Genomic DNA, 9,173 nt, shown 5'->3' with positions numbered 1-9,173 from the left:
TTCTTTGTTGACCATCAGGCCCTGCTGTATCTTGTGAACAAGCCTTGCGCTACGGGGCGCATAGCTAGATGGTTACTCCTTTTACTGGAGTTTGACTTCTCTGTGGTTGTATGCCAAGGAAAGCAGCAGTACATGGCTGACCACATGTCCCGCATACCCACAGGCGAAGCCGCTGGGCAAGGCATGCCTGACGATTTGCCGAATGGCCATCTTTTTAACTTGTCTAGTGAACGAGAATTATTTAAAGCAGATCTGACGCCGTATTGGGCCGATGACATAGTGCAAGTGCTAGAAAATGGACTACCAAAGCGACCCATTGAGAAGGCCAGGCTGAAGAGATTTATCTTGAAAATTCAGCCATACCAACTAATAGCTGGCTAAATCTATAGGTTGGGACAAGACGGTTTATTGCGCAGATGCATGTGTGAGCACGAGATACATGACGCATTAAACGAAGCACATGGCGAAATCGCTGGAGGACACTTTAGTGGGGACACAACAGCCCGAAAGGTGCTACAATCCCAGCTATGGTGGCCCACCCTATTCCGCGATGCAGCTAAATTTGTAAAGCACTGCGATGAGTGCCAAAGGACCAAAGTGCCTGTGCAAAAGGACAAGATGGAGTTGACCCCTGTCATAGCCCGACAACCCTTTGAAAAATGGGGCATCGATTTTATTGGACCTATCAGTCCTGCAGCACAGCATTCCCAAGCTCGATACATCATAGTGGGGACCGACTATCTAACGAAATGGGCAGAGGCATGGGCCACAAGGAAGAACGGCGCTAGGACCACCGCAAAGTTCTTGTGGGAGCAGGTCATTTCACGGTTTGGCTGTCCAATCGAACTTGTAAGCGACCAAGGCACACACTTCATTAATGAAGTGATTGTCCACTTGCTCTCTACCTTCCTAATAATTCATCGGAAGTTCTCTCCCTATTACCCTCAGGCTAATGGCCAAGCCGAATCCACAAATAAAATCCTAGTCAATGTGCTTACAAAAGTCGTGTCTACTTCGAGAAGTGACTGGGACAACAAGCTAATGGCGGCCTTGTGGGCCTATCGCACAGCTTATAAAATGGCTGTAGGACAGACGCCCTTTAGGCTGACGTACGAAACTAAAGCCATTTTACCCTTAGAATTCTTTATCCCTAGCTTGAGGCTAGCAGTCCAGGAGCGTTGGGAGGGAAGAGAGGCTTGGACCAACCGCTTGGTGGAACTCGAGCACTTATTAACGGAGACCCGACTCCTCGCTACTCACTCTCTGATTTGTGAAAAGGCTCGACGAAAGATGTGGTTTGACAAGCATGTCAAGCAGCGAAACTTCAAACGAGGGGACCTTGTTCTGATGTACTCGGTAAAATGACATAAACAGAAGATGAAGTTTCGGGGGCTAGGGCCTTTCAGAGTACGCATGATCGGTAGGACAGGGAATGTCGAGTTGGAGACACTTGATGGTGAAGGAATAGGCTTTTTTAACGGCAGTCGCATTAAGAAGTACTATCCTCCTTCGCATCCATTACATGAGCCACCCATGCTACAACCCCCACTGAACGTCCGCATGGATACTGTAACTGACCTTACAGATCGGGAGAAGAAGCAATGGCACCAGCATACCTGCGGATCACAGTTGTAGCAGGAGTGGTGTATTCTTTCGAAGCCTTGATTGATGAAGGTGCTGACTATAACATCTTAACGCATGACCATTGGACACGCATTGGTCAACCGCAACTACAGCCCACTAACGCTAAACTCACCCCGTTTGGGGGTACCGCTTACCCACTCCTAGGGAAGTGCAAGGTGGTCGTTTCCATCGAGTCTGAAAATTTACCAGCCTTCTTCCATGTGTTACCTGTCACTAAGGGAGCTAGTAATGTGTCACTATTGAGTCGCACTTTCAAGAAGCAAACCAACTGCAATGTGGATTACAACCTAAACCGCATACATCTTGCTATCGGCAATGTGCGCATAGTGACGGCTTTCAGCAAGGGTTGTCTTAATTCCCCCACTTTTACGAAGCCACCGGTAGAAAACCCCACGACCACGCTTCAGCCCGAGTCTGAACAGACGAAAACTACGGCCTCATGCTGGGCTCTCAACCCCAGGCCCAAGCCCACCAAGAGCGCTTACAAGGCCAAAGAGTCCAAGTTTCTATGGGTGCCGAAACGGCAAAAACCACATCCAGGTAGACCACCCAAGTATGATCCTAAACGTCAAAATTATCAACCGTCCCGACCCAAGAGGCAGTCTAGGCACTATCGCCGTAGACACACAACCACGCTGCGCTGGATTCCCAAAGATCTCTTGCGGGCACAAGGATACTACGAGGGCAATCCCTAGATTTGGATGCCTAAAAGTGGCCAGCTACGAAGCCCATCTGCAAGCAATCTCACCCCAATGAGAGAGGCTTGCACAAAGGGCACCCAACACCTAGTCTGCAGGCCCTGGCCAGCTATGGCTAGCAAGCCTCAGCTCATCTATCGACCAAAGCGAATGCCACAGGCCTTAAACCTACCTAATCCAGAGAACTTGCAAACCACTATGATTGCTCACTCAGAACCTAGAACAACCCCCATGCCTCCGGAGCCTCCTGCAGCATCTCAAAGTGCTTCAGAGTGCAAGGCCCAACCCGTGACACCGATGAGGAAGTCACAACTATCCAGTCCAGTTGCACCACCCCCGCCAGCGGGTCTTAAACCTTCATACGCAATACGACCTTTCCTCTCTTTGGCTAAGGACCTTGCTGCAACTTCTAGGGATGACTTAATAACTTGCATTAAAATATTAGATGAAACTTTCACTACATTTGCTAGAAGCTACGAGAGGCTAGACCTAGGCCTTCTTGACGAAATGCTTGCTTCGGATGTTCGTGCATTACCATGCACTTGGGAGGAATACGAACTTATGACCACTAAAGTTCCCAAAATTGCTGCCGAACTGATAGCAAACGATGAAATTTCGAAGGATCAAGCTGCCCTCACAAGACTTATCACTTTGTATCGTAAGCCTCCTCGTTCTGCTCCTGAACAGGAGTTGCAAGAGCTCAAGCAAATGGCAAGCTCACCTTCCACATTCTTGCAGCAGTGGTTTACGCTAAGGATCCAATGGGGAAAAAAAGGTTGTCGCATAATGACCAATCCTAAGCAACACAGGGCAATTAAAACTATCAAATATGACCCCACTTATGTGGCACCTATCTCGTTTAGGGTCTTGGCCATCACCCATAATCAGCATTTGGACGACCATGTGCTCGCCCACCCCTACATTGACAAATTCCTCACCGAAGAGGAATTACATGTTGCCAGTCGCCTCAATACTGGAGATCTCTTCCACGACGTTTTGACCTACATTTCCCAAGTCTCCATCCAACCATCTACTCTGGACTGTCATGCCCAACTCGAATACAATCCAAGCTTCTATGATTGGCTATTGGCTAGGTAAGTCAACCCACGCGAAACAGCGCTTACCTTGTCCTTCCTGTGCTAATCCTAAATTCTTTGAAAGATCCCCGACGGAGGGGGGAGCAATGTGAGCAAGAGCAGAGCAAAAATGAAAAGTTATGCTATCTAGCTAGCAGATTGTTATAACTAAGTAAGTGTCTATGGAAGAATACTACAGAGTAAAACAATAGCAATGGTCATCTAAGCAAGTGTACCCATTTTGGGCACATATATTTTTCTCTCAAACTTAGTTCTGATTAGAAATAAGCCGATTGTTAGGCATTAATGTTGACATGATGTGTTGACAGGTCACCACCATGGCAGGACAGGACAAAGGGGGCAAACTCCCATTCTCTGAAGAGGAAATGACCAAATTCGACATCAGCATCGAGACGCGCAGATTCAGTCAGTTCACTTTCAAGCACACACTGAATCTGGACGAGACCATCCTGGAGGAACCCGTGATCAAAGACTTGGTGGATAGATGCCACCTCCACAAGTACGTGGAGAAGGTGGGGCAGGCTGTGGATTACAGCATATGTGCGGATTTTCTGAGGAACTTCGACAAGAGCCGGAATTGTGGCACTGTCACAGTAAGGACAGGGGAGCAAGAAAGAAGAATCGAAGTGCCCCTCAATGCAACAATCATAGAAAAGGCCCTGGGGCTTGTGCCAAAGAAAGAGAGACAGTCAAGAAGAGATTTTTACACCATGCTGGGGGTCAACAAAGAAGCGATGCCTACCGTGGATGGAATCAGCTTGGCTGACATCTCCGACCCAGCAGTGAAATTACAAGCGAAGATGATCCATACCCTCTTCTTAGGCCAACGATACAATGCATTGATGAATAGGATCGGGGTCCCACTGTTGGAAAGCATAGCAGCAGGAGTCCCTGAAGAAATAGACTGGAATGGATTCGTACAGAAGACCATTCAAAGTTCAGCTGCCCTCCTCACTCCAGCGGAAGCACCAGTAGGAGGAGATTCCCTTGCCTCAACCGCGCGCTCCGCAAGGAAGAAACCTGCATCAAAGGCAGCTACAATCAGATACGGGAGCATCCTGACAGCCATCATAGACGAAGCAATAAAGAATGAGGGCGTCATGGATGAGGAAGCTGCGCATCAAAGCCCACCTCACCACGAAGGAGGGGAATCAAGCGAAAGAACAGTAAGCGACAAGGGAGAGCAGGAGGTGCTGCCTCCACAAGCGAGCAAACCCGAAGAACAAAGCAAAAGTGATAGGAAACAGAAGGAGAAGAAAGAGAAATTAAGTAAGGAAGAACGGGCTGACATCAAAAGGGCTCAAAAAGAGTCTCGAAGGGCTGAGGAAGAAAGGAGGAGGAAAGAGGAGGAGGAGCTTGCCAGGATAAGAGAGGAGTCGAAGAAGGCAAAAGAGGATAGGAAAAGAAGGGCGGAGGAAGAAGCCGAGAAGCATCGACTAAAGGAACTGGCCGAACTGGCGGAAGCTACACAAAGATCGGTGGAAGAGACCCATGGGGGCGGAGAACTCAAACCCGCAAGCCCTGGCCATAAAGCCGAAGCCAGCGCAAGTGTGGAAGCAGCTCCGGTGGTCGTAGGCAAGGGCAAGTCCCTCCTACATCCACTCCCTCCCTCCTTTGTGCCTACAATGGCTGAAACTACGACTGTAACTACTGCAGAACCCACGCCTCCCCTCGACACGGCACAGCTCATGACCATGGTGCAGATGCTCGTGAGCAAGGTGGCCGAAATCGTCCCTGAAACTAGATTGAAAAGGCCCATCGCCGCAGATGCAGAGTCACGGCAAGACTCCAAACGACAAAGGCTGGAGGCATCGGCCACCATGCCCAATACTCCCATGCCTGTCGATACAGACTATGACGCATATGTGGCCGAGTTACTGACATAACTGGACAAGGTAAAAGAAGAGAAGAAGGTGGCCCTGCTGGAACTAGAGAAAGAAAAGGAGACATCAGCGGCCCTCAGGCTAGAGGTCTCAAGGCAGGAAGCCAACAGACGGAGAGAAATAAAGGCCCTGCAGGACCAGCTAGCAGAAAAAACGAAGGAAGCCCAAAACAATGAAAGCCGCCTTAGGCAAAGGCTGGAGGACGAGGAGCAGAGCCTGGTGGCAGAACAAAGGAACCTAAAACTACTTATGCAGCAATATAGTGATCTACAACAAAGGGTTGCCCAAGTGGAAAAGCTCTACCGGGAGATTCAGGAAGGCGAAGCCACTGTTCCACAAGAACATGCCACGGAGCCCCAGTCATGGCAGGAGCAAGAAGAACAGAACATGTTAATAAGGGAAATCGAATTCCTGAAAAATGAAGGGTCGGGAGTCTCAGCAGAGCTGAAGCAAAACGGCTACAGGATGAAGTGCAGAGATTGCAAGATGCGCTGGAGACCTCCCAGGAAGACGTAGAAGCCCTCATGGCCATGACCTTTAATCAAAAAAGGCTATTCCTCTCACTGAAATCCAGAGCCAAGAACAGTTGATACAAGAGAAATCAGAAATCCTGGCCGAGGTGCACCACAGGCTCAGCATTGTCGATCGAGCAAGAGGGATAGCTGAAGAACAGCTCGCTCAGAAACTAAGAGAAAGAAACCAGTTATGGTTTTTATCAAATGAGCAGCAACAGGTAGTAACCACCCTGGCGAGCCAGCTAGAGGAACAAAGGCAAAGGATGGAGGAGAGAGCCATGGAGTGGGAAAGGAAAAACTTTGACAGGGTAAGGGACTTAACTGAATGCCTGGCGGTGGCAGAATACGAAAGAATGCTTGCCGAAGCTAGGGTTGAGGCTACAGAGATAACCACTAAGACCCAGCGACAGGCCTTTCTCAACATGGTGCTCCTGTGACGCAAGCCGAGGGCGATGATACAGTGGAAAAGGTAAAAAGAAAGTTGGAGCTAAGCACCCGGGCTCTAAGATACGGTCTTCAAGAGCAGGAGCTTCCAACAAGTACAGGAATAACTAAATAGCAATAATTCTACTATCTGCGATGTACGGGCCTTTCCACTGCGGAGCTCAAGGAGTTAGGTTTTCAGGAGCAGGAGCAGGAGCAGCCACTGCCACCACCACCAGTCATTCCTCCTATGGTTGAGCGAAATGTCGAAGAGGGCCGGGACTTCGAGCAAGATGATGACGAAGAGCCACAAAGGATGCCGAGTCCGTCTCAACCCGAGATCCCACAGGAGGAACCTACCGATGCCGAGCTACCTGAACACATAGTTGCAGCAAGGAGAAGGAGGCAAGAGTTAGCTGAGGTGGCCCAATGCCGAGCATGCACACTTCCACGACAACTCCTTGAGGAGCCTATGCCACTAAGGAATGATACACATCCGGTAGACTGGCCCCAGGAGTTAGTCATCTGGTGCCAGTGAGAGCTACATAAGAGGCCGTTCGAGCTTTCATTCACTTTTCCACGCTCCCTGGACCAGGCCCTGCCTTTAGGAGTCATAGCCAAGATCAAAGATCTGGCTAACGAACTCACAAACAGATGGATGGAAGAAAGAAGCATGATAATGACTAGGTGGAGACAAGAGCCACGAGAGTACTGGGAAGACAAGGTCAATCTGGTTTCCAAATCCGTCCAAGGCTACAAGGCACAGCCGAAATGGCTAAGGAGGATTTGGGACACCAATTTTAATGCCTGGACCGCATTTTGTAGCTCCCTCCCCGAAGAGCGTAACGATCCCATCTACATGCCCTACCCCCGTAGGCATGGAGTGGACTACGACATAGATTTACATGGAGATTATGACTTCCCAAAAATCTATAATGTAAATGCTAGAAGCCCGGAGGAGTGCTTAGTATTTAGGGTAGAAGATATACTTCCCTCCATAAATCATTTTCTTGTAGACTTCTCTTCCTGCCCCGATCCATCATTCTTAACCACTTGTAATTACCTCCGACTTCTCAAATTCCTACTACTCCAGAAACCTGTAGTAGAGGAAGCCCATCTCCCCCCACTCTTTTTTTATATCAACCTAGGAATAGATAGTAGAGCCATGACGAGGTTGATGATGCGCGCCACTCTCCTCCCTGCCTTTTGTCTAGAGCTCTTAGAGAATATGAGTGACACCCGTTTTGCAAGGTGTAATCACCCCTTCTTGTCCACCACTCCTCTGAGAGCTAGAGCAGGTATTAAAGAATACCTCCAAAGTCGTGCATTTTTATCACAATGCCTGCGACCGCCCCGTGACTAAATAGGTGCCCCATACCTTGCCCAATGTACTCTCTCTCATTCAAAAAAAAAAAAACCATGGGCTTGCAGTCTTTCTTCACTATTATAATGCACCACCCTCACTGCATCTAGAGTCCTCTCTAGCCCCTCCCCCACTTCACACTTAGGGCACATCAAGGGCAGGACTTTCAGACCTGTCACCCTAAGTTTCGCACTGCACCTCCAACGTCGCACAAACTGGGTCCTCAAGTGTGGGACATTACCAAGGGCTTGCCCAAGGTTAGACCCATCTCCCAGTTCCACTTGCATGGGCACCATGCACTACACAGTGAGACAGACACACCCCCTAGGAAGTGCACCACGTTTTTGCAGGTTATGTTCGTGTTTCAAGAACGGGCTGCTTGGTTGAAGGACATCATCTACTACATCCTCCAATGACAAGGAATTTTTCCAGGAGTCGGAAATGACCACATTACCGCAACTTCAGGTGCTTCGCTGCGAAGGTTTAAATGGCTCAACAGATTTCATGTTGCCAACCATCTGCCTACTGATGGCTGCCATGACTGAACCAAATCAAGCAGAAGGAAAACCCAATGATGGAACTGCCAGTGGCATAGATCTTGGAACCTCATCATCCGATGATCCATAACCACTGTCTCATGATCTACGGATCGCTTATTGATACCACAAGCCTAAAGACTCTCAACTCAAAACTGAAGATCCTCTACTCACCGCCAAGGGTTTTCAACCCAGGCCACGGCTTTTCAAGGCAACCAACGTTCGGGGGGTTTCTCCAGAATAAATCCCTCCAATACCATCCTCCTAAGGGATCGCTTATTGCTTCAAGCGTTTCGGATACTCAAAAGACGACCGGCTCCATAGGGGCGCCAGAACAGTGTGAAGGATGCCGAGAATCTTCATGAAGCCTAAAGCACGCCGGAATCTCTACTGGTCATCGTCATCAAACTCCATCACCTCTCATTCACAAGCATCAGTGTCATCTCCCCACCAGTTCCACCTAGCAACAGCACCATCTATCCCACTACTTCCCACCACAGTGCCATGGGACTGGCACTTGGCTAGGAGGGGCGTAATGTTTACCGCAACACAGAGGAGCAAGAAATGGAAAAAGAGAAAAAGAAAATGCACCTTAAATGGCAACTAGACCCGGGAAAAAATTAAATGTACGGGCACAATCCTCAAGAAGTCTTGGAGTTGCCCAAGGAAAGTAAAAGAATAAAAAGTGCACCATTAAGTGTGAAAACACTTCCAAAACCTTGTAAAAGAGCGCCAGGCTCACTCCTGTGCAAATTGTATGCATTAATTGGGGATAGGATAGGCTAGAACGGTGGGAAATGAGAAAATAGGCCTAGGCTAATGGCCGGCCATGTAAAAAAGGGGGATGACCGCCCATGGAAATTAGGGCATGTATATAAAGTTGAAAAGTGAATGGGAAGCTCATTCTTGTGTGTGGCAAAAGCTTCTTCTTCTTCTTCTCTTGTTTCTTGCTTTCTTGCTTGTGCTTGAGAGAGGGATTGAGAGAGTGTGAGGGAGTGAGGGAGTGATTGTGTG

Source organism: Lygodium microphyllum, chromosome 2, assembly GCF_053477565.2.
Source record: "Lygodium microphyllum isolate KBCC chromosome 2, Lygodium_microphyllum_v1.1.10, whole genome shotgun sequence".
NCBI lineage: Eukaryota > Viridiplantae > Streptophyta > Polypodiopsida > Schizaeales > Lygodiaceae > Lygodium > Lygodium microphyllum.
The sequence above is the reverse complement of the archived record's forward strand: the minus strand, read 5'-3'. Positions refer to the sequence as shown.